Genomic DNA, 21,575 nt, shown 5'->3' on the forward strand with positions numbered 1-21,575 from the left:
GGAGCCGCAGACCCCTCCTGTACTCTCTTCCATCCTTTCTCATGCAGGAGTGATAGGAGGAGGCTGGGGACATTGTGGCAGCAGAATCCTCCGTGGGGTCCTCACTGTGTCCTGTGGGTCCCGATGCCCATGAGGAACCCGAGTCTTGTACACTGTCTACCTCCTGGGATTGAGAATCCCTGTGTGAGGAAACAAAGGTAGAATGAGTGGACCCACTAGACCGTGATGACGATCCCCCACATGGTCGAGCTGACCAGATGGACCTCCCCCTATACAGGGAGACTTAGGGGCAGGACTATGAGGGACCATCGCCACGGAAGCCGGAGGGACCAGAGAGAGAAAAGAACAGTGCGTCTGGACCGAGTGGAGTAAAGAGAAACAGAAACTTGGCCGGAACAGAAGGGACAAAGAACAGACGGAATACACAGGGACTAAGGACTGTAGAGAAACAGAGACTGCTGGGAGACGGGAACTACTGGAGCACAGGGGAGACACAGGGACCGCAGGAGGGTTGAAACTGCCGAAGCACAGGGACTGTAGAAACACGAAGGCTGCGGGTGCAAAGACACAGAGGAGCGACGAGGACAGCAGGGACTCAGGAACTGCCAGGACTAATGAGAACAGAGCGGTGCTGCGAAGAGAAAGCAGAGTACGAAATCAGCACAGAGCACAAGTGCGGCCTGGAGCACAAGGAAGATACAAGTGATCATCAGGCACAAGGGTGAGATGCAGAGAGGAAGAAATAGGAACGCTGCGCCTTACTTCCGGGTGAAGAGAGTCCTCCAGAACCATAGAGAGGACCGGACGGAAGGAGCCAGAAGGGATCAGAGGTGCGCGCGCACAGAAGAGAACTTGACGTGCTCGCGCGCCCGACGTCCAGCAGAGGTCAGGAGCAAGCGCTGGAGGGAGGACGCTGCAGAAGAGCTGCGCCGGGACAGGTAAGTATAAGCGGGTGCAGGGGGCGGCAGAGGAGACGGCGCGACCGACGGCAGAGGAGGCGGCGTGACAGTACCCCCGTCTTTACCTCCCCCCTTTCTAAGGCTAGAGAAAAACCTGGACAAAATTTGAGGAGCCTGAATATTCTCCCGGGGCTCCCAGAACCTCTCCTCAGGACCAAAACCCTTCCAATCAACCAAAAACAACGTTTTTCCCCTGCGTTTTTTCATAGCAAGAATGTCCCTAACCTCAAATATATCATCCGCAGAAACAGGCGAAGGAGAACAAAGAGGAGAAGCATGAAACTGATTAAACACAGCTGGTTTGAGGAGAGACACATGAAAAGAATTGGAAATACGAAGGGAGGCAGGTAATTTGAGTTTATAGGAAACATCATTAATGCGAGACAAAACCTCGAAAGGACCGATGTAACGAGGACCCAGTTTATGTGAAGGGATTTTAAGGCGAATAAACTTAGAAGAGATCCAGACCTTATCCCCAGGATGAAATATGGGAGGGTCTAAACGCCTTTTATCGGCATGTCTCTTCATCCTAGATTGAGCTAACACAAGAGCGGACTTAGTCTCCTGCCAGACCCTGGAGAACTCTCTAGACAGAAGATCAGCCGCTGGTACAGCAGAGACAGGAGGAACCGGTAGAGGAAGACCAGGGTGTTGACCGAAGACGATAAAAAATTGAGATTTGCTAGAAGATTCGTTGGGATGGTTATTGTAGGAGAATTCGGCCCGTGGGAGTAAATCCTTCCAGTCATTCTGATGGACATTAGTGAAATGACGGAGATAGGTCTGAGGAAGAACAAGGCCCACCTGGCCTGTCATGGATTCAGTCTTTGCGCTGAACGAATGTAAGCCAGATTCTTGTGATCCGTGTAGATCACAAAACGATGTAAGGCTCCCTCTAAGAGATACCGCCACTCCTCCAGTGCCATTTTAATGGCCAATAGCTCCTTATCTCCGATGGAATAATTCTTTTCAGAAGGAGAAAAAATCTTGGAGAAAAAAACCACAAGGCACAAGGTGACCAGAGGAAGATTTTTGAGAGAGCACAGCTCCAGCTCTGACGGCAGAAGCATCAACTTCGAGGACGAAGTGTTTGCTGGCAACAGGACGTTGAAGAATTGGCGCGGTGGCAAAGGCTTGCTTGAGAGATTGGAAAGCCTCTTCAGCCTCAGAGGACCAAAGGTGAGGGTTGGCACCCTTACGAATCATGGAGGAGATGGGAGCCGATAAGGAGGAGAAATGAGGGATAAACTGCCGATAGTAGTTGGCAAATCCGAGAAACCGCTGAATTGCTTTAACACCATGAGGACGTGACCAGTTTAGCACAGCGGAGACCTTTTCTGGATCCATACACAGGCCGGCATCGGAAATTATGAAACCCAGGAAAGGTAAAGATGGTTGTTCGAAGACGCACTTCTCAAGTTTTGCGTAAAGCCGATTCTCTCTCAAACGCAGAAGTACTTGCCGAACATCCCTTCTGTAGGCAGACAGATCTGGTGAAAACACGAGAATATCATCCAGGTACACCACTACACAAGTGTAAAGAAGATCCCGGAAAACGTCATTCGCCAACTCCTGGAAGACTGCGGGGGCGTTGCATAAGCCAAAGGGCATAACTAAATATTCGTAATAACCATCCCTGGTGTTGAACGCAGTCTTCCACTCGTCTCCCGAGCGAATATGGACCAAATTATAGGCCCCCTCGAAGATCTAATTTGGTGAAAATTCGTGCCCCACGCAAACGATCAAAAAGTTCAGGAATAAGAGCAAGTGGGTACTTGTTTTTGATCGTGATGGAATTGAGACCCCGGTAGTCAATGCATGGATGAAGGGAACCATCCTTTTTCTTAACAAAAAAGAACCCAGCTCCAGCTGGTGAAGAAGACTTCCGAATAAAGCCTCTGGCCAGATTCTCCTGGATGTACGCGGTCATGGCTTGAGTCTCAGTAGGCGACAGAGGATAAATACGACCTCTAAGGGGAGTAGAACCAGGAACCAAATCAATCGGACAGTCATAAGGGCGATGTGGTGGTAGGATCTCTGCCTCCTTCTTATTAAACACATCCGAAAAAGAGCAATAAGCCGACAGAAGATCCACAGATTCTGGAGCAGATCGAGAGTCACCAGTAGGCTTGACGGAGAGAAGGCACCTATTCTGACAAGACTGTCCCCAACGTAAAATATCACCCGTACACCAGTCCAGGGTGGGCTCATGATTTCTTAGCCAAGGAAGACCCAAAAGAAAAGAATGAGACAAAGAGGGCAAGACAAAAAAAACAATTTCTCACGGTGTAGGGCTCCAATCTGAAGTTCAACCTCCTCCGTAACCAAGTTAACGGTCTCCCGCAGAAGCTGACCATCGACCGAAGCTATATGTCTAGGAGTTTCCAAGAGTCTAATGCGGAGCGCCCCCACACCGCCGCAGGGCCGAGGGGTACCCGGAGCCGGGCCTCTGGGTCTCAGTTCTGGGATTGTCACGGTGGCTAGACCCGGTCCGTGGCCCTGTCTGTCAGTGGGGGACGTCCGATGCAATAGGTGGTGTTAATGGTGGTGTAGCGGTGCAGTTGTGGGGTGCAGGTCGCGGTAAATAATGAGGACACCAGGTTGCAGTCTCTTTACCTCTTTACTGGAGATCTCTGAGTCCTCAGTCCAGAATACGGTTCACCAGGCTGCGCAAGTCCGGCCGGTCCAATGGCACCTCCAGAGTTCTCTTCACAGGTGGAAATCAGTGCCTTCCTTCTTAGCGCTTTGTGTTGTAGTCCTTCCCTGCTGTGCTCACGGAAAGTACCCCACAACTGTTGTGTCTGTTTCTTAAGTTCCCTCACAACTCGATTAACTGGTCTTCTGCTAATCTTCCGTCCCTTCCTGATGTTACAGTAAGAACGGCACCCGTTTGTCAGGTAGGCCTGGAGTTCTTCCGGGACCCTAGAGACGCGCCTCTCCCGCAATTGCCCCCCAAGACTTCATAGGTGATATGTGGTAGACAGCCCGCCTGAGACTGACTGTCCTGCCGCTGTTTGGAGTATGGCTTAAAGCTGTATATTATTCCACTCCCTCGGCGTTCAGGCCACCGGTAATGCGCCTCAGCAAGGTGCTGCCTCTTTCAACAAAACCCCTGCTGGTATTCTCCTTCTGCTTGATCTCGTTTCTCACTCAGCACAATCTATCTCGCTTCTAGTCCTTTCTTAGGGCACCGCCGCTATTCTGAGCAGGCACGGTCCCGTTACGTTCTTTCCAATGCCAAGCCTCTGCCAGGATCCCACCCCTGGCAGAGACCCTACTGTCTCTTCCTCCACAACACCCTCTCTCACTAGGTGTTGCTTCGTTCAATCCAGTCAGCTTTCTCTACTAACTTCCTGCCTGACCCCCAGTTTACCCACTATGGTGGGGAGTGGCCTAATGAATAGCACCCTTAGCTCCCCCCGGAGGCCCTGCTGTGAAACATATTGGTGTCTGTGATACCTGATTAGAGGAACTCCTTCAGTGCCATCGAACGCACCATGGCTCCCCTTAGTGGCGAAGCCATGATACTGCAACGACCAGGACTCTGGGGCGCTGCACTCCCCCCTGGTTAAACACAGTACTCCGGGACTGGGAAGAAAACAACAATACAGGTTAGCAAAAAGACATACAAATTTGTTGAGTGCAAAACAATAAGCATACTTGAACAGGCTTCCCTTTATGGGAGGTGAGGACACTTTAACGTTACAAAACATAATTAAATATCATAGCAACAGGCTACAATTAACTCTCATTACCCAACCGGGTATTCTACTAAGTGCAATTTAATGAACAATAATTTAACATTGCCTTCAAGGAACATACACTCCTAGCTCGCTAAAGGCCTTCCCATAATCACATTACAGGGCAAGTTAACTTTTCATTCCCCTACTTTGAACCTGCAGGACCGCCTGTCCCTATGGCACCAGACCTACTGCCTCTCCTTTCTTTTACAGGACCGCCCCGTTCAGCCAGGGCCTACTGCCTTTCGCTACTATACATGGTATAGACATAACATTCCTTTCTGTTTGAGAACATGGAGCCCATTCTGCTTGGCTCCTATAAGGACTCACTCACTAACCCCTACGGGTCTACTTTCTGTCCTTAGTAACGAACTAACTTTCTATGGGGACGCAGGGTTTACCTTCTATCCTCACCTTCATTATTACTTCTTTACTTTCAGTTAAACGGAACTCCACATCTACCCCTACGGGCTTTCTGCATCTTTCTTTTCAAAGAACATTATCTAGGTTTCACATTTTAAACAAATTAAACACACATAACTTTTCCATGAAAAACAGTTACATTTCTTGCAAAGCATCATCATGACATTACTGTTCTAAAACAGTATCACTTTCAAGTTCAATTCTAACCTCCCCTTTAAGAGGAGATCAAGTCTTTCTGAGGTAGCTCTTCTTCTCAGCCTACCAGTCCATACCAGGACTCCGGAATGGCATCTTCGCAAAGTGTCTTTAAGTAAAACCAGTAGGAAGCACCTTTAAGAAGGTGCAAACTATTTACAGGAAGTTTGTATCATGCACTGTTCATGATTCAGCAGTTTTTATAACATTGTGAACCAAAAAGCAAAAATGAAAGTGAAAGCAAAAATAAAAAGCAATAGGGATCCCGGGTAAACAAAGGGATCCCTTTAAGAGTTAACCCAGGACGGGTTTTAGCAGCAAAACAGCAAGGAAATAAACAGTTAACTATTTACAGTTTCAGGTTTCCGAGGTTTAGTTGGACGGCTTCCAGGGCTGCACCTGGCACTTAACCCTTCTTGGCCTGGGCAAAGTGAGGTCCAGGGTTACACCCAGTGCTGGACAAACGCCGTTAATCCGTCCTTCATGTATGGTTAAATCATGCGCAGCGATGGAGGTCTGCGCAGCTTGAGTATGGGCATTTGCTGCAGCAGAGGTAGCGGCCGCTGCAAGATCAGTCACTGGAACGGAGTCAGCAGCTGTGGCACTAGCAGTCACTGGAGGGGTGTCGGTCGTCAGGACAGGGTCGTCTTTCATACCTGCTTCAGATGCGGTCCCTCCGGTGCCGGCCTGCTCTGCCTCCGCTGGGGTCTGGAACGCTGGTTGCAGGGCCTTGTGCTGCGACATTGTCATCTCTGCTTGCAGCATACCCCTTTCTGGCAGGGCCTTGCTTTCCAGCTTCGGAGCGCTGGGACTTCTTCCCTGCTCCGGACCAGATGAGGCTGCCGACAGATGTCCGGTGAGGCTCCTGATGATGGCCTTCTTCCACCCGGCCTCAGTGCTCAGCTGCGTCCGCCGGGGTCGGTCGCTGAGCTCGTCTACTCCGGCCTGTAGGAATTCAGCATCAGCGGTGGAGGCCTGGTTGCGGTGCCCCTCCGGGTGGCTGGGGGAGTCCTCTGCTCCGACCCCACGCTCCGGCTCCGGGCGGCTCGCCATGGCGTCCTCCATGTTGCTCGCTTCTTCTTCCTGGTCCTTTTCCCGCTCTCTTCTTCGTGGGCGGTTTCGTTTTCGTTGTCTCTGCCCACCATTAAGGATCAGGAGGCGGATCTCGGCTGCTGACGGACACGTCCTCAAGGGGCCGAGATATTTAGACTGGGCGGCCATTGTCTTTCGCGCTCTTCAGCTTGTTCACGCCCACTTCCACGCCCTTCTTCTTCTCCGAAGTAGCAATGGCGGCAGCTTTTGGCGGGAACTTTTAGCGGCAAGTGATAACACACAGTCTTTGCAATAAAGTACAGTCCAAGCACAATAAATCACAGTCTCTAGGCACACATGACCTGATTCTTCAGGCTTAAGTAGATCCTGTTCGTGACGCCAAGTTGCGGAGCGCCCCCACACCGCCGCAGGGCCGAGGGGTACCCGGAGCCGGGCCTCTGGGTCTCAGTTCTGGGATTGTCACGGTGGCTAGACCCGGTCCGTGGCCCTGTCTGTCAGTGGGGGACGTCCGATGCAATAGGTGGTGTTAATGGTGGTGTAGCGGTGCAGTTGTGGGGTGCAGGTCGCGGTAAATAATGAGGACACCAGGTTGCAGTCTCTTTACCTCTTTACTGGAGATCTCTGAGTCCTCAGTCCAGAATACGGTTCACCAGGCTGCGCAAGTCCGGCCGGTCCAATGGCACCTCCAGAGTTCTCTTCACAGGTGGAAATCAGTGCCTTCCTTCTTAGCGCTTTGTGTTGTAGTCCTTCCCTGCTGTGCTCACGGAAAGTACCCCACAACTGTTGTGTCTGTTTCTTAAGTTCCCTCACAACTCGATTAACTGGTCTTCTGCTAATCTTCCGTCCCTTCCTGATGTTACAGTAAGAACGGCACCCGTTTGTCAGGTAGGCCTGGAGTTCTTCCGGGACCCTAGAGACGCCCCTCTCCCGCAATTGCCCCCCAAGACTTCATAGGTGATATGTGGTAGACAGCCCGCCTGAGACTGACTGTCCTGCCGCTGTTTGGAGTATGGCTTAAAGCTGTATATTATTCCACTCCCTCGGCGTTCCGGCCACCGGTAATGCGCCTCAGCAAGGTGCTGCCTCTTTCAACAAAACCCCTGCTGGTATTCTCCTTCTGCTTGATCTCGTTTCTCACTCAGCACAATCTATCTCGCTTCTAGTCCTTTCTTAGGGCACCGCCGCTATTCTGAGCAGGCACGGTCCCGTTACGTTCTTTCCAATGCCAAGCCTCTGCCAGGATCCCACCCCTGGCAGAGACCCTACTGTCTCTTCCTCCACAACACCCTCTCTCACTAGGTGTTGCTTCGTTCAATCCAGTCAGCTTTCTCTACTAACTTCCTGCCTGACCCCCAGTTTACCCACTATGGTGGGGAGTGGCCTAATGAATAGCACCCTTAGCTCCCCCCGGAGGCCCTGCTGTGAAACATATTGGTGTCTGTGATACCTGATTAGAGGAACTCCTTCAGTGCCATCGAACGCACCATGGCTCCCCTTAGTGGCGAAGCCACGATACTGCAACGACCAGGACTCTGGGGCGCTGCACTAACAGGTATCCCAAGTCTGTTTACTACCTCAAGTTGAACAAAATTTCCAGCAGCACCAGAATCAATATAAGCGTCAAGAGAAAAATGATGGGAACCCAAATGTAAAATAACGGACAGGATCAGGGGAGGAGAGGAATCATCGTTACCTAGGAAGACCTCTCTTACCTGTCCTAGGCGGAGGCGTTTCCCGGCTTCAGAGGACAGGATCGTAGAAGATGAGAAGCGCTGCCGCAATAAAAACAAAGACCCTGTGCGAGTCTCTCCTTGCGGCGTTGTTCGGCAGACTTGAGGCGATCAACCTGCATGGGTTCAGGCGAAGGTGTAGAAGCAGCCGGAGTGGCGGAGGGAAAAGAAAATCCTCGAGTAGGAGTAGGCGGACGAAGGAGTCTCCTCTCTCTGACGACCTCGCGAGAGCGCTCTTGAAAACGCAAGTCTATGCGTATAGCCAGAGAGATTAGATCATCCAGGGAAGTGGGAGTATCTCGACCCGCCAGCTCATCCTTTATCCGAGAGGACAACCCACGCCAGAACGCACCTACCAATGCCTCGTTGTTCCAGCCTAAATCTGAGCAGAGTGTCCGAAAACGGATGGCGTATTGGGCTATGGAAAGAGTACCCTGGTGAAGGTTGAAAAGGGACTCTGTGGTTGAGACCAGATGACCAGGTTCATCAAATACCTTGCGAAAGGTATCTAAAAAAGGGGTGAGTTGAGTAACTAGCAGATCATCTCGTTCCCAGAGGAGATTAACCCACGCCAGAGTCTCACCCTCCAAATGGGAAACAATAAAAGCCACCTTAGCTCGATCGGTGGGATAGAGAAGCGGAGATAATTCAATATGCAATTGGCATTGATTAAGAAATCCGCGGCATGATTTTGGATCCCCTCCATAGTGAGGTGGCCTAGCCAAACGGGGCGAAGGTTGGGGAGCGGGGGCCTGAACTGGAGTGGAGGCAACATTCTGGAGAGTAAGAAGCCGAGCATCTACTGAGGCCATAAAATTCAAAATATGAGACTGAGTGTCTCGTTGCTGAGCAAGCTCCTGCTGAAGAGCTGCCAGCTGAGAAGCGTGACCTGGATCAGAGGATTGTAAAGCCGCAAGACGGGATTCCATGTTTTTTAGGAACGACATGATCCTGGTCTGGTTTTCACATAAGAAGAGTAACTCTTTCTGGGTAGCGGCGACACCGGCGGGGTCCATGGCCAGATGATTCTGTGAGGAAACAAAGGTAGAATGAGTGGACCCACTAGACCGTGACGACGATCCCCCCCACGGGCGAGCTGACCAGATGGACCTCCCCCTATACAGGGAGAGTTAGGGGCAGGACCATGAGGGACTATCACCACGGAAGCCGGAGGGACCAGAGAGAGAAAAGAATGGTGCGTCTGGACCGAGTGGAGTAAAGAGAAACAGAAACTTGGCCGGAACAGAAGGGACAAAGAACAGACGGAATACACAGGGACTCAGGACTGTAGAGAAACAGAGACCACTGGGAGACGGGGACTACTGGAGCACAGGGGAGACACAGGGACCGCAGGAGGGTTGAAAGTGCCGAAGCACAGGGACTGGAGAAACACGAAGGCTGCAGGTGCAAAGACACGGAGGAGCGACGAGGACAGCAGGGACTCAGGAACTGCCAGGACTAACGAGAACAGAGCGGTGCTGCGAAGAGAAAGCAGAGTACGAAATCAGCACAGAGCACAAGTGCAGCCTGGAGCACAAGGAAGATACAAGTGATCATCAGGCACAGGGGTGAGATGCAGAGAGGAAGAAATAGGAACGCTGCGCCTTACTTCGGGGTGAAGAGAGTCCTCCAGAACCATAGAGAGGACCGGAGGGAAGGAGCCAGAAGGGATCAGAGGTGCGTGCGCACAGAAGAGAACTTGACGTGCTTGCGCGCCCGACGTCCAGCAGAGGTCAGGAGCGAGCGCTGGAGGGAGGACGCTGCAGAAGAGCCGCGCCGGGACAGGTAAGTATAAGCGGGTGCAGAGGAGACGGCGCGACCGACGGCAGAGGAGGCGGCGTGACACCCTGCTGGTCCATGATCCTCCACAGGTCCAGCCCATAATACCGACCAGCGAGCTCCTCTCTCGTTACCCAGCACCGGCCCCACAGAATGCGCCTCCAGGGTGATATATGAGTGGAGGGGGTACCAGTGCGCAGGGGATTAGGGTGCCAACTAGTGAGGAGCGAGCACCGAGTATTTCCGGGATTATTCGGTGGGAGCTCGGTTCTCCTCCTTTTAATTTTGGTGCTCTTTACAGAGCCAGTCAGCATGCAGGGATTGTCAGCCATAAAAAAGTAACGTTGCAGCCATCTTTGTTGTGGCATTACAATGATTGGCTGGCTGCACAGCATCATCGGGTCTAGAAGAGACAGGACGCCGCCCTGCTCGCCGCATTCTGCTCCGGACTCAGACAGTGCAGGGAGAGCTGCTGCTGAGATAGGGTCAGATTTCCGGGTTTATCAGTTAGTGTGGGTCTAATATCAGATTTTACACAAATCTTAATCCTGATTATTTTATTCCAAAGCAATGCAGACCCCCTCTTTTCTTTTGCTTGTTCACATATTGAACATTGTGGTTTGTCAGACGCCTCCTCTATCTGTGAGCTACAAATTGTGGCATTTGAGGGATTCTTTGAACTGGTTTTCCTGTGTCTTACCCTACTTATTAGCAACCTTTTTTTTAAATGTTCCTACATTCCAGATAATTTAAACTGTGGTTTTCCCGCACACGGATCACATATAAGTTTGCTTCAAATTCAGCCATTTGTAGTGAACATAGAAAATATTTTAGTAGTCCATTTAAAATGGGCAAGGCGCGTGGCAAGGGACGGTGAGGTGGACGTGATGCTGATGGTGCATGCAGAGGCCGTGACCAAGCTGAAAATGGGCTACAAGAAAGACCCACATATTTTCGCTCGACCTTCCTGTCCCAATTACTAGGGAACCACAGCACACCACTATTGAACCCAGAGCAGTGTCAAAAGGTTGTTGGTTGGATAGCGGATAATGCTTCCAGTCACTTTGCCACCACCACCACGTCTTCCACGCGGTCAAGTCTGAGTAGCCATGAGTCTGGACCACATATTCCTCACCCTGATCCTCCTTCTGTTGTGAACTCTATTTTTGGGCTCCCTCTAGTGGTCACGAGCGGTACCGTGTAGTGTTGTCTTTCTGCAGGTTGGCAGCATCAGCTGGTTCGTTATCCTTGGCTGGTTTCCTATTTAGCTCACCTGGATACTCAGTTCCTTGCCTGCTATCAATGTATTCAGTGCTCTTCAGATTCCTTGTGACTACCTTGCTCCCAGTCTCTCCAAGACAAGCTAAGTTTTTGTTTGTTCATTTTTTGATTATCAGCATTCATCATGTTTCTTGTCCAGCTTGCTAAAATGTGATTTCCTCGCTTGCTGGTTGCTCTAGGGGACTGAGTTTCTCCCCCCACACCGTTAGTTGGTGCGGGGGTTCTGGAAATCTCAGTGTGGATATTTTGTAAGGGTTTTTTACTGACCGCACAGACCCCTTTTCTATTTTCTGCTATCTAGTATTAGTGGGCCTCATTTGCTGAATCTGCTTTCACCCCTGTGTATGTGCCTTCCTCTTACCTCACCGTTATTATTTGTTGGGGGCTTCTATATCTTTGGGGATTATTTCTCTGGAGGCAAGTGAGGTCTTTCTCTCTCTCTAGGGGCAGTTAGTTCCTCAGGCTGGCTTGAGACGTCTAGGATTTTAGACACGTTCACCGGCTACTTCTAGTGTGTTTGGATAGGTTCAGATTTGCGGTCAGTCCAGTTTGCCACCTCCCTAGAGCTTGTCCTATGTTTGTTACTTAGCTGGAGTAATTTGTGATCCTCAACCACTAAGGATCATAACAGTATAGCAGGCCAAAAAGTGTTTAATGCATCGCAGAAGTGGGATAAAAAGAAGACCTGAGTACATTTTCTTTTTTTCCTCCCGCTTTTCCTTTGCTGCAGTCTGTTTAGCTTCTTTCATCCCCTTGAACTCTGGGTGGTTTTGAGCTCAGCTGCAGACATGAATGTTCAGACTCTGACTTCTAGTGTGGATCATCTTACTGCACGGGTGCAAAGTATTCAGGATTTTGTTATTCATAGCCCTATGTCAGAACCAAAGATACCCATTCCTGAGTTCTTTTCTGGAGATAGATCTAGGTTTCTAAATTTTAAGAATAATTGTAAGTTATTTCTATCTCTGAGACCTCGTTCCTCTGGTGATTCCGCTCAGCAAGTTAAAATTGTTATCTCCTTGTTGCGTGGCGACCCTCAAGATTGGGCTCTCTCTCTGGCGCCAGGAGATCCTGCATTGCTTAATGTAGATGCATTTTTTCTGGCTCTTGGACTGCTTTATGAGGAGCCGAATCTTGAGAATCAGGCAGAAAAAGCGTTGCTGGCTATCTCTCAAGGTCAGGATGAAGCAGAGCTGTATTGTCAAAAATTTCGGAAATGGTCGGTGCTTACTCAATGGAATGAGTGTGCCCTGGCTGCAAATTTCAGAGAAGGTCTTTCTGAGGCCGTTAAGAATGTTATGGTGGGGTTTCCCACCCCTACAAGTCTGAGTGATTCTATGGCTTTAGCCATTCAGCTTGATCGGCGTTTGCGGGAGCGCAAATCTGCTCATCCTTTGGCGGTATTTTCTGAACAGAGACCTGAGTCTATGCAATGTGACCGAACTCTGACCAGAATTGAGCGACAAAGTCATAGACGTCAAAATGGGTTGTGCTTTTACTGTGGTGATTCTACTCATGTTATCTCAGCATGCTCTAAACGCTTAAAAAAATTCGCTAAACCTGTCACCATTGGTACTATACAACCTAAATTTATTTTGTCTGTTACTTTGATTTGTTCTTTGTCATCCTACTCGGCTATGGCTTTTGTGGATTCGGGTGCTGCCCTGAATCTGATGGATTTGTCGTTTGCCAGGCGCTGTGGTTTTGTCCTGGAGCCTTTGGAATTTCCTATTCCTCTGAGGGGAATTGATGCTACGCCATTGGCTGAGAATAAGCCTCAGTATTGGACGCAAATGACCATGTGCATGACTCCCGTACATCAGGAGGTGATTCGCTTTCTTGTTTTGTATAATTTGCACGATGTTGTCGTTTTGGGTCTGCCATGGCTGCAGGCCCATAATCCAGTTTTAGATTGGAAAGCTATGTCTGTGTCAAGTTGGGGTTGTCAGGGAATTCATGGCGATACTCCGTTGGTGTCTATTGCTTCTTCCACTCCTTCTGAGGTCCCTGAGTTTTTGTCTGACTACCAGGATGTATTTGATGAGCCCAGGTCCAGTGCCCTGCCCCCTCATAGGGATTGTGACTGTGCTATAAATTTAATTCCTGGTAGTAAATTTCCTAAGGGACGACTTTTTAATTTGTCTATACCAGAGCATGCTGCGATGCGGAGTTATATAAAGGAGTCTTTGGAGAAGGGACATATTCGCCCATCCTCTTCCCCTCTTGGTGCAGGATTTTTTTTTGTGGCCAAGAAGGATGGTTCTTTGAGACCTTGTATAGATTATCGTCTTCTGAATAAAATCACAGTCAAATTTCAGTATCCTTTGCCACTATTGTCTGATTTGCTCGGATTAAGGGTGCCAGTTGGTTCACCAAGATAGATCTCCGTGGTGCGTATAACCTTGTGCGCATTAAGCAGGGAGATGAATGGAAAACAGCATTTAATACGCCCGAAGGCCATTTTGAGTACTTGGTGATGCCTTTTGGACTCTCTAATGCTCCTTCTGTGTTTCAGTCCTTCATGCATGACATCTTCCGAGAATATCTGGATAAATTTATGATTGTTTATCTGGATGACATTTTGGTCTTTTCTGATGATTGGGAGTCCCATGTGAAGCAGGTCAGGATGGTGTTTCAGGTCTTGCGTGCTAATGCTTTATTTGTGAAGGGCTCAAAATGTCTCATCGGAGTACAGAAGGTCTCCTTTTTGGGTTTTATTTTTTCCCCTTCTACTGTGGAGATGAACCCAGTCAAGGTCCAGGCTATTCATGACTGGACTCAGCCCACGTCTGTTAAGAGTCTTCAGAAATTCTTGGGTTTTGCTAATTTTTACCGTCGTTTCATCGCTAATTTTTCTAGCGTGGTTAAACCTTTGACGGATTTGACCAAGAAGGGTTCTGATGTGACTAATTGGCCTCCTGCGGCCGTGGAGGCCTTTCGGGAGCTGAAGCAACGGTTTTCTTCAGCTCCAGTCTTATGTCAGCCAGATGTCTCTCTCCTCTTCCAGGTCGAGGTTGATGCTTCTGAGATTGGAGCAGGGGCTGTTTTGTCGCAGAGAAGCTCTGATGGCTCTGTGATGAAGCCATGTGCTTTCTTTTCAAGAAAGTTTTCGCCTGCCGAGCGGAATTATGATGTTGGTAATCGGGAGTTGTTGGCTATGAAGTGGGCATTTGAGGAGTGGCGACATTGGCTCGAAGGAGCTAAACATCGTGTGGTGGTCTTGACTGATCACAAAAATCTGATTTATCTTGAATCTGCCAAGCGCCTGAATCCTAGACAGGCTCGTTGGTCGTTGTTTTTCTCCCGTTTCAACTTCGTGGTCTCATACCTGCCTGGTTCGAAGAACGTGAAAGCTGATGCACTTTCTAGGAGTTTTGTGCCTGACTCTCCGGGAGTTTCTGAGCCGGCTGGTATTCTCAGAGAGGCAGTGATTTTGTCTGCCATTTCCCCAGATTTGCGACGAGTGCTGCAGAAATTTCAGGCGGATAGACCTGACCGTTGTCCACCAGAGAGACTTTGTACAAAAAGAAAAAAAAAAAAAAAAAAAAAGAGCATGAACCGCACATCCCAAAATCATATGTTGATCTAAAGCCGCTAGGCAAAAATTTAAATACTGAATATGAGGTTTTCAGTTTAACATTCTGATCAGACTGTATGAAGCCCACTGCCCCTTCACGGCAAACCTCGTAGTGGGTCCTAACGCCCTAACGGAGCGGAGCCGTGCGGCGACCACCGCCGCAGCGGCCATGCACCAGCAGGGCGGACGGCCTGTTGCCCCACAGCACCCCTGCTGCGAGACTGAGCCCCCATGACTCCAGACCGCGCCGCCCCACCAGCACAAAGCCACAGCAACAATGGCCGCCACACAGCACCAGCACCAAAATGAAAAGGAGCATTTAAACTCACCTTCCTCCAGCTCTTCAGTGAGAGCCAAAATGGGCTAGACCCCTTACTTTGCAGTCTCCTGCTAATTAAAATCACCTGAGCCAAATGGGAGGAGTGCTGGTCCAAGAAAGAGACAAGAACATGCTTTGTACAAAAAGAAAAAAAAAAAAAAAAAGAGCATGAACCGCACATCCCAAAATCATATGTTGATCTAAAGCCGCTAGGCAAAAATTTAAATACTGAATATGAGGTTTTCAGTTTAACATTCTGATCAGACTGTATGAAGCCCACTGCCCCTTCACGGCAAACCTCGTAGTGGGTCCTAACGCCCTAACGGAGCGGAGCCGTGCGGCGACCACCGCCGCAGCGGCCATGCACCAGCAGGGCGGACGGCCTGTTGCCCCACAGCACCCCTGCTGCGAGACTGAGCCCCCATGACTCCAGACCGCGCCGCCCCACCAGCACAAAGCCACAGCAACAATGGCCGCCACACAGCACCAGCACCAAAATGAAAAGGAGCATTTAAACTCACCTTCCTCCAGCTCTTCAGTGAGAGCCAAAATGGGCTAGACCCCTTACTTTGCAGTCTCCTGCTAATTAAAATCACCTGAGCCAAATGGGAGGAGTGCTGGTCCAAGAAAGAGACAAGAACATGCTTTGTACAAAAAGAAAAAAAAAAAAAAAAAAAAAAAAGAGCATGAACCGCACATCCCAAAATCATATGTTGATCTAAAGCCGCTAGGCAAAAATTTAAATACTGAATATGAGGTTTTCAGTTTAACATTCTGATCAGACTGTATGAAGCCCACTGCCCCTTCACGGCAAACCTCGTAGTGGGTCCTAACGCCCTAACGGAGCGGAGCCGTGCGGCGACCACCGCCGCAGCGGCCATGCACCAGCAGGGCGGACGGCCTGTTGCCCCACAGCACCCCTGCTGCGAGACTGAGCCCCCATGACTCCAGACCGCGCCGCCCCACCAGCACAAAGCCACAGCAACAATGGCCGCCACACAGCACCAGCACCAAAATGAAAAGGAGCATTTAAACTCACCTTCCTCCAGCTCTTCAGTGAGAGCCAAAATGGGCTAGACCCCTTACTTTGCAGTCTCCTGCTAATTAAAATCACCTGAGCCAAATGGGAGGAGTGCTGGTCCAAGAAAGAGACAAGAACATGCTTTGTACAAAAAGAAAAAAAAAAAAAAAAAGAGCATGAACCGCACATCCCAAAATCATATGTTGATCTAAAGCCGCTAGGCAAAAATTTAAATACTGAATATGAGGTTTTCAGTTTAACATTCTGATCAGACTGTATGAAGCCCACTGCCCCTTCACGGCAAACCTCGTAGTGGGTCCTAACGCCCTAACGGAGCGGAGCCGTGCGGCGACCACCGCCGCAGCGGCCATGCACCAGCAGGGCGGACGGCCTGTTGCCCCACAGCACCCCTGCTGCGAGACTGAGCCCCCATGACTCCAGACCGCGCCGCCCCACCAGCACAAAGCCACAGCAACAATGGCCGCCACACAGCACCAGCACCAAAATGAAAAGGAGCATTTAAACTCACCTTCCTCCAGCTCTTCAGTGAGAGCCAAAATGGGCTAGACCCCTTACTTTGCAGTCTCCTGCTAATTAAAATCACCTGAGCCAAATGGGAGGAGTGCTGGTCCAAGAAAGAGACAAGAACATGCTTTGTACAAAAAGAAAAAAAAAAAAAAAAAAAGAGCATGAACCGCACATCCCAAAATCATATGTTGATCTAAAGCCGCTAGGCAAAAATTTAAATACTGAATATGAGGTTTTCAGTTTAACATTCTGATCAGACTGTATGAAGCCCACTGCCCCTTCACGGCAAACCTCGTAGTGGGTCCTAACGCCCTAACGGAGCGGAGCCGTGCGGCGACCACCGCCGCAGCGGCCATGCACCAGCAGGGCGGACGGCCTGTTGCCCCACAGCACCCCTGCTGCGAGACTGAGCCCCCATGACTCCAGACCGCGCCGCCCCACCAGCACAAAGCCACAGCAACAATGGCCGCCACACAGCACCAGCACCAAAATGAAAAGGAGCATTTAAACTCACCTTCCTCCAGCTCTTCAGTGAGAGCCAAAATGGGCTAGACCCCTTACTTTGCAGTCTCCTGCTAATTAAAATCACCTGAGCCAAATGGGAGGAGTGCTGGTCCAAGAAAGAGACAAGAACATGCTTTGTACAAAAAGAAAAAAAAAAAAAAAAAAGAGCATGAACCGCACATCCCAAAATCATATGTTGATCTAAAGCCGCTAGGCAAAAATTTAAATACTGAATATGAGGTTTTCAGTTTAACATTCTGATCAGACTGTATGAAGCCCACTGCCCCTTCACGGCAAACCTCGTAGTGGGTCCTAACGCCCTAACGGAGCGGAGCCGTGCGGCGACCACCGCCGCAGCGGCCATGCACCAGCAGGGCGGACGGCCTGTTGCCCCACAGCACCCCTGCTGCGAGACTGAGCCCCCATGACTCCAGACCGCGCCGCCCCACCAGCACAAAGCCACAGCAACAATGGCCGCCACACAGCACCAGCACCAAAATGAAAAGGAGCATTTAAACTCACCTTCCTCCAGCTCTTCAGTGAGAGCCAAAATGGGCTAGACCCCTTACTTTGCAGTCTCCTGCTAATTAAAATCACCTGAGCCAAATGGGAGGAGTGCTGGTCCAAGAAAGAGACAAGAACATGCTTTGTACAAAAAGAAAAAAAAAAAAAGAGCATGAACCGCACATCCCAAAATCATATGTTGATCTAAAGCCGCTAGGCAAAAATTTAAATACTGAATATGAGGTTTTCAGTTTAACATTCTGATCAGACTGTATGAAGCCCACTGCCCCTTCACGGCAAACCTCGTAGTGGGTCCTAACGCCCTAACGGAGCGGAGCCGTGCGGCGACCACCGCCGCAGCGGCCATGCACCAGCAGGGCGGACGGCCTGTTGCCCCACAGCACCCCTGCTGCGAGACTGAGCCCCCATGACTCCAGACCGCGCCGCCCCACCAGCACAAAGCCACAGCAACAATGGCCGCCACACAGCACCAGCACCAAAATGAAAAGGAGCATTTAAACTCACCTTCCTCCAGCTCTTCAGTGAGAGCCAAAATGGGCTAGACCCCTTACTTTGCAGTCTCCTGCTAATTAAAATCACCTGAGCCAAATGGGAGGAGTGCTGGTCCAAGAAAGAGACAAGAACATGCTTTGTACAAAAAGAAAAAAAAAAAAAAAAAAAAGAGCATGAACCGCACATCCCAAAATCATATGTTGATCTAAAGCCGCTAGGCAAAAATTTAAATACTGAATATGAGGTTTTCAGTTTAACATTCTGATCAGACTGTATGAAGCCCACTGCCCCTTCACGGCAAACCTCGTAGTGGGTCCTAACGCCCTAACGGAGCGGAGCCGTGCGGCGACCACCGCCGCAGCGGCCATGCACCAGCAGGGCGGACGGCCTGTTGCCCCACAGCACCCCTGCTGCGAGACTGAGCCCCCATGACTCCAGACCGCGCCGCCCCACCAGCACAAAGCCACAGCAACAATGGCCGCCACACAGCACCAGCACCAAAATGAAAAGGAGCATTTAAACTCACCTTCCTCCAGCTCTTCAGTGAGAGCCAAAATGGGCTAGACCCCTTACTTTGCAGTCTCCTGCTAATTAAAATCACCTGAGCCAAATGGGAGGAGTGCTGGTCCAAGAAAGAGACAAGAACATGCTTTGTACAAAAAGAAAAAAAAAAAAAAAAAAAAGAGCATGAACCGCACATCCCAAAATCATATGTTGATCTAAAGCCGCTAGGCAAAAATTTAAATACTGAATATGAGGTTTTCAGTTTAACATTCTGATCAGACTGTATGAAGCCCACTGCCCCTTCACGGCAAACCTCGTAGTGGGTCCTAACGCCCTAACGGAGCGGAGCCGTGCGGCGACCACCGCCGCAGCGGCCATGCACCAGCAGGGCGGACGGCCTGTTGCCCCACAGCACCCCTGCTGCGAGACTGAGCCCCCATGACTCCAGACCGCGCCGCCCCACCAGCACAAAGCCACAGCAACAATGGCCGCCACACAGCACCAGCACCAAAATGAAAAGGAGCATTTAAACTCACCTTCCTCCAGCTCTTCAGTGAGAGCCAAAATGGGCTAGACCCCTTACTTTGCAGTCTCCTGCTAATTAAAATCACCTGAGCCAAATGGGAGGAGTGCTGGTCCAAGAAAGAGACAAGAACATGCTTTGTACAAAAAGAAAAAAAAAAAAAAAAAGAGCATGAACCGCACATCCCAAAATCATATGTTGATCTAAAGCCGCTAGGCAAAAATTTAAATACTGAATATGAGGTTTTCAGTTTAACATTCTGATCAGACTGTATGAAGCCCACTGCCCCTTCACGGCAAACCTCGTAGTGGGTCCTAACGCCCTAACGGAGCGGAGCCGTGCGGCGACCACCGCCGCAGCGGCCATGCACCAGCAGGGCGGACGGCCTGTTGCCCCACAGCACCCCTGCTGCGAGACTGAGCCCCCATGACTCCAGACCGCGCCGCCCCACCAGCACAAAGCCACAGCAACAGAGAGACTGTTTGTCCTGGATAGATGGACCAGCAGAGTTATTTCCGAGGTCCATTCTTCGGTGTTGGCGGGTCATCCTGGGATTTTTGGTACCAGAGATTTGGTGGCTAGGTCCTTCTGGTGGCCTTCCTTGTCGCGGGATGTGCGTTCCTTTGTGCAGTCTTGTGGGATTTGTGCTCGGGCTAAGCCTTGCTGTTCTCGTGCCAGCGGTTTGCTTTTGCCTTTGCCTGTTCCGAAAAGGCCTTGGACGCACATTTCCATGGATTTTATTTCGGATCTTCCAGTATCTCAGAAAATGTCTGTCATCTGGGTGGTGTGTGATCGTTTTTCCAAGATGGTCCATTTGGTGCCCTTGCCTAAGTTGCCTTCTTCCTCCGATTTGGTTCCTCTATTTTTTCAGAATGTGGTTCGCTTGCACGGCATTCCTGAAAATATTGTGTCTGATAGAGGATCCCAGTTTGTGTCCAGGTTTTGGCGGACTTTTTGTGCTAAGATGGGCATTGATTTGTCTTTTTTGTTGGACTTCCATCCTCAGACTAATGGCCAAACCGAGCGAACTAATCAGACGTTGGAAACTTATTTGAGATGTTTTGTTTCTGCTGATCAGGATGATTGGGTGACTTTTTTGCCATTGGCCGAGTTTGCCCTTAATAATCGGGCTAGTTCTGCTACTTTGGTTTCGCCTTTTTTCTGCAATTCTGGTTTCCATCCTCGTTTTTCCTCGGGTCAGGTTGAGTCTTCTGACTGTCCTGGGGTGGATTCTGTGGTGGATAGGTTGCAGCAGATTTGGAACCATGTGGTGGACAATTTGAGGTTGTCACAGGAGAAGGCTCAGCGCTTTGCCAACCGCCGCCGCGGTGTGGGTCCCCGACTTCATGTTGGGGATTTGGTGTGGCTGTCTTCTCGGTATGTTCCTATGAAGGTCTCCTCTCCTAAATTCAAGCCTCGCTTCATCGGTCCTTATAAGATCTTGGAAATCCTTAACCCGGTGTCTTTTCGTTTGGATCTCCCAGCATCGTTTGCCATTCATAATGTGTTCCATAGGTCTTTGTTGCGGAGGTATGTGGTACCTGTGGTTCCTTCTGTTGAGCCTCCTGCTCCAGTGCTGGTCGAGGGCGAATTGGAGTACGTGGTGGAGAAGATTTTGGATTCTCGTATCTCTAGACGGAGGCTTCAGTATTTGGTTAAGTGGAAGGGCTATGGTCAGGAAGATAATTCCTGGGTTGTCGCCTCTGATGTTCATGCGGCCGATTTGGTTCGTGCCTTCCACGCGGCTCATCCTGATCGCCCTGGGGGTCTTGATGAGGGTTCGGTGACCCCTCCTCAAGGGGGGGGGTACTATTGTGAACTCTATTTTTGGGCTCCCTCTAGTGGTCACGAGCGGTACTGTGTAGTGTTGTCTTTCTGCAGGTTGGCAGCATCAGCTGGTTCGTTATCCTTGGCTGGTTTCCTATTTAGCTCACCTGGATACTCAGTTCATTGCCTGCTATCAATGTATTCAGTGCTCTTCAGATTCCTTGTGACTACCTTGCTCCCAGTCTCTCCAAGACAAGCTAAGTTTTTGTTTGTTAATTTTTTGATTATCAGCATTCATCATGTTTCTTGTCCAGCTTGCTAAAATGTGATTTCCTTGCTTGCTGGTTGCTCTAGGGGACTGAGTTTCTCCCCCCACACCGTTAGTTGGTGCGTGTGTTCTGGAAATCTCAGTGTGGATATTTTGAAAGGGTTTTTTACTGACCGCACAGACCCCTTTTCTATTTTCTGCTATCTAGTATTAGTGGGCCTCATTTGCTGAATCTGCTTTCACCCCTGTGTATGTGCCTTCCTCTTACCTCACCGTTATTATTTGTTGGGGGCTTCTATATCTTTGGGGATTATTTCTCTGGAGGCAAGTGAGGTCTTTCTCTCTCTCTTGGGGTAGTTAGTTCCTCAGGCTGGCTCGAGACGTCTA

Source organism: Ranitomeya variabilis, chromosome 2 (genome assembly GCF_051348905.1).
Source record: "Ranitomeya variabilis isolate aRanVar5 chromosome 2, aRanVar5.hap1, whole genome shotgun sequence".
NCBI lineage: Eukaryota > Metazoa > Chordata > Amphibia > Anura > Dendrobatidae > Ranitomeya > Ranitomeya variabilis.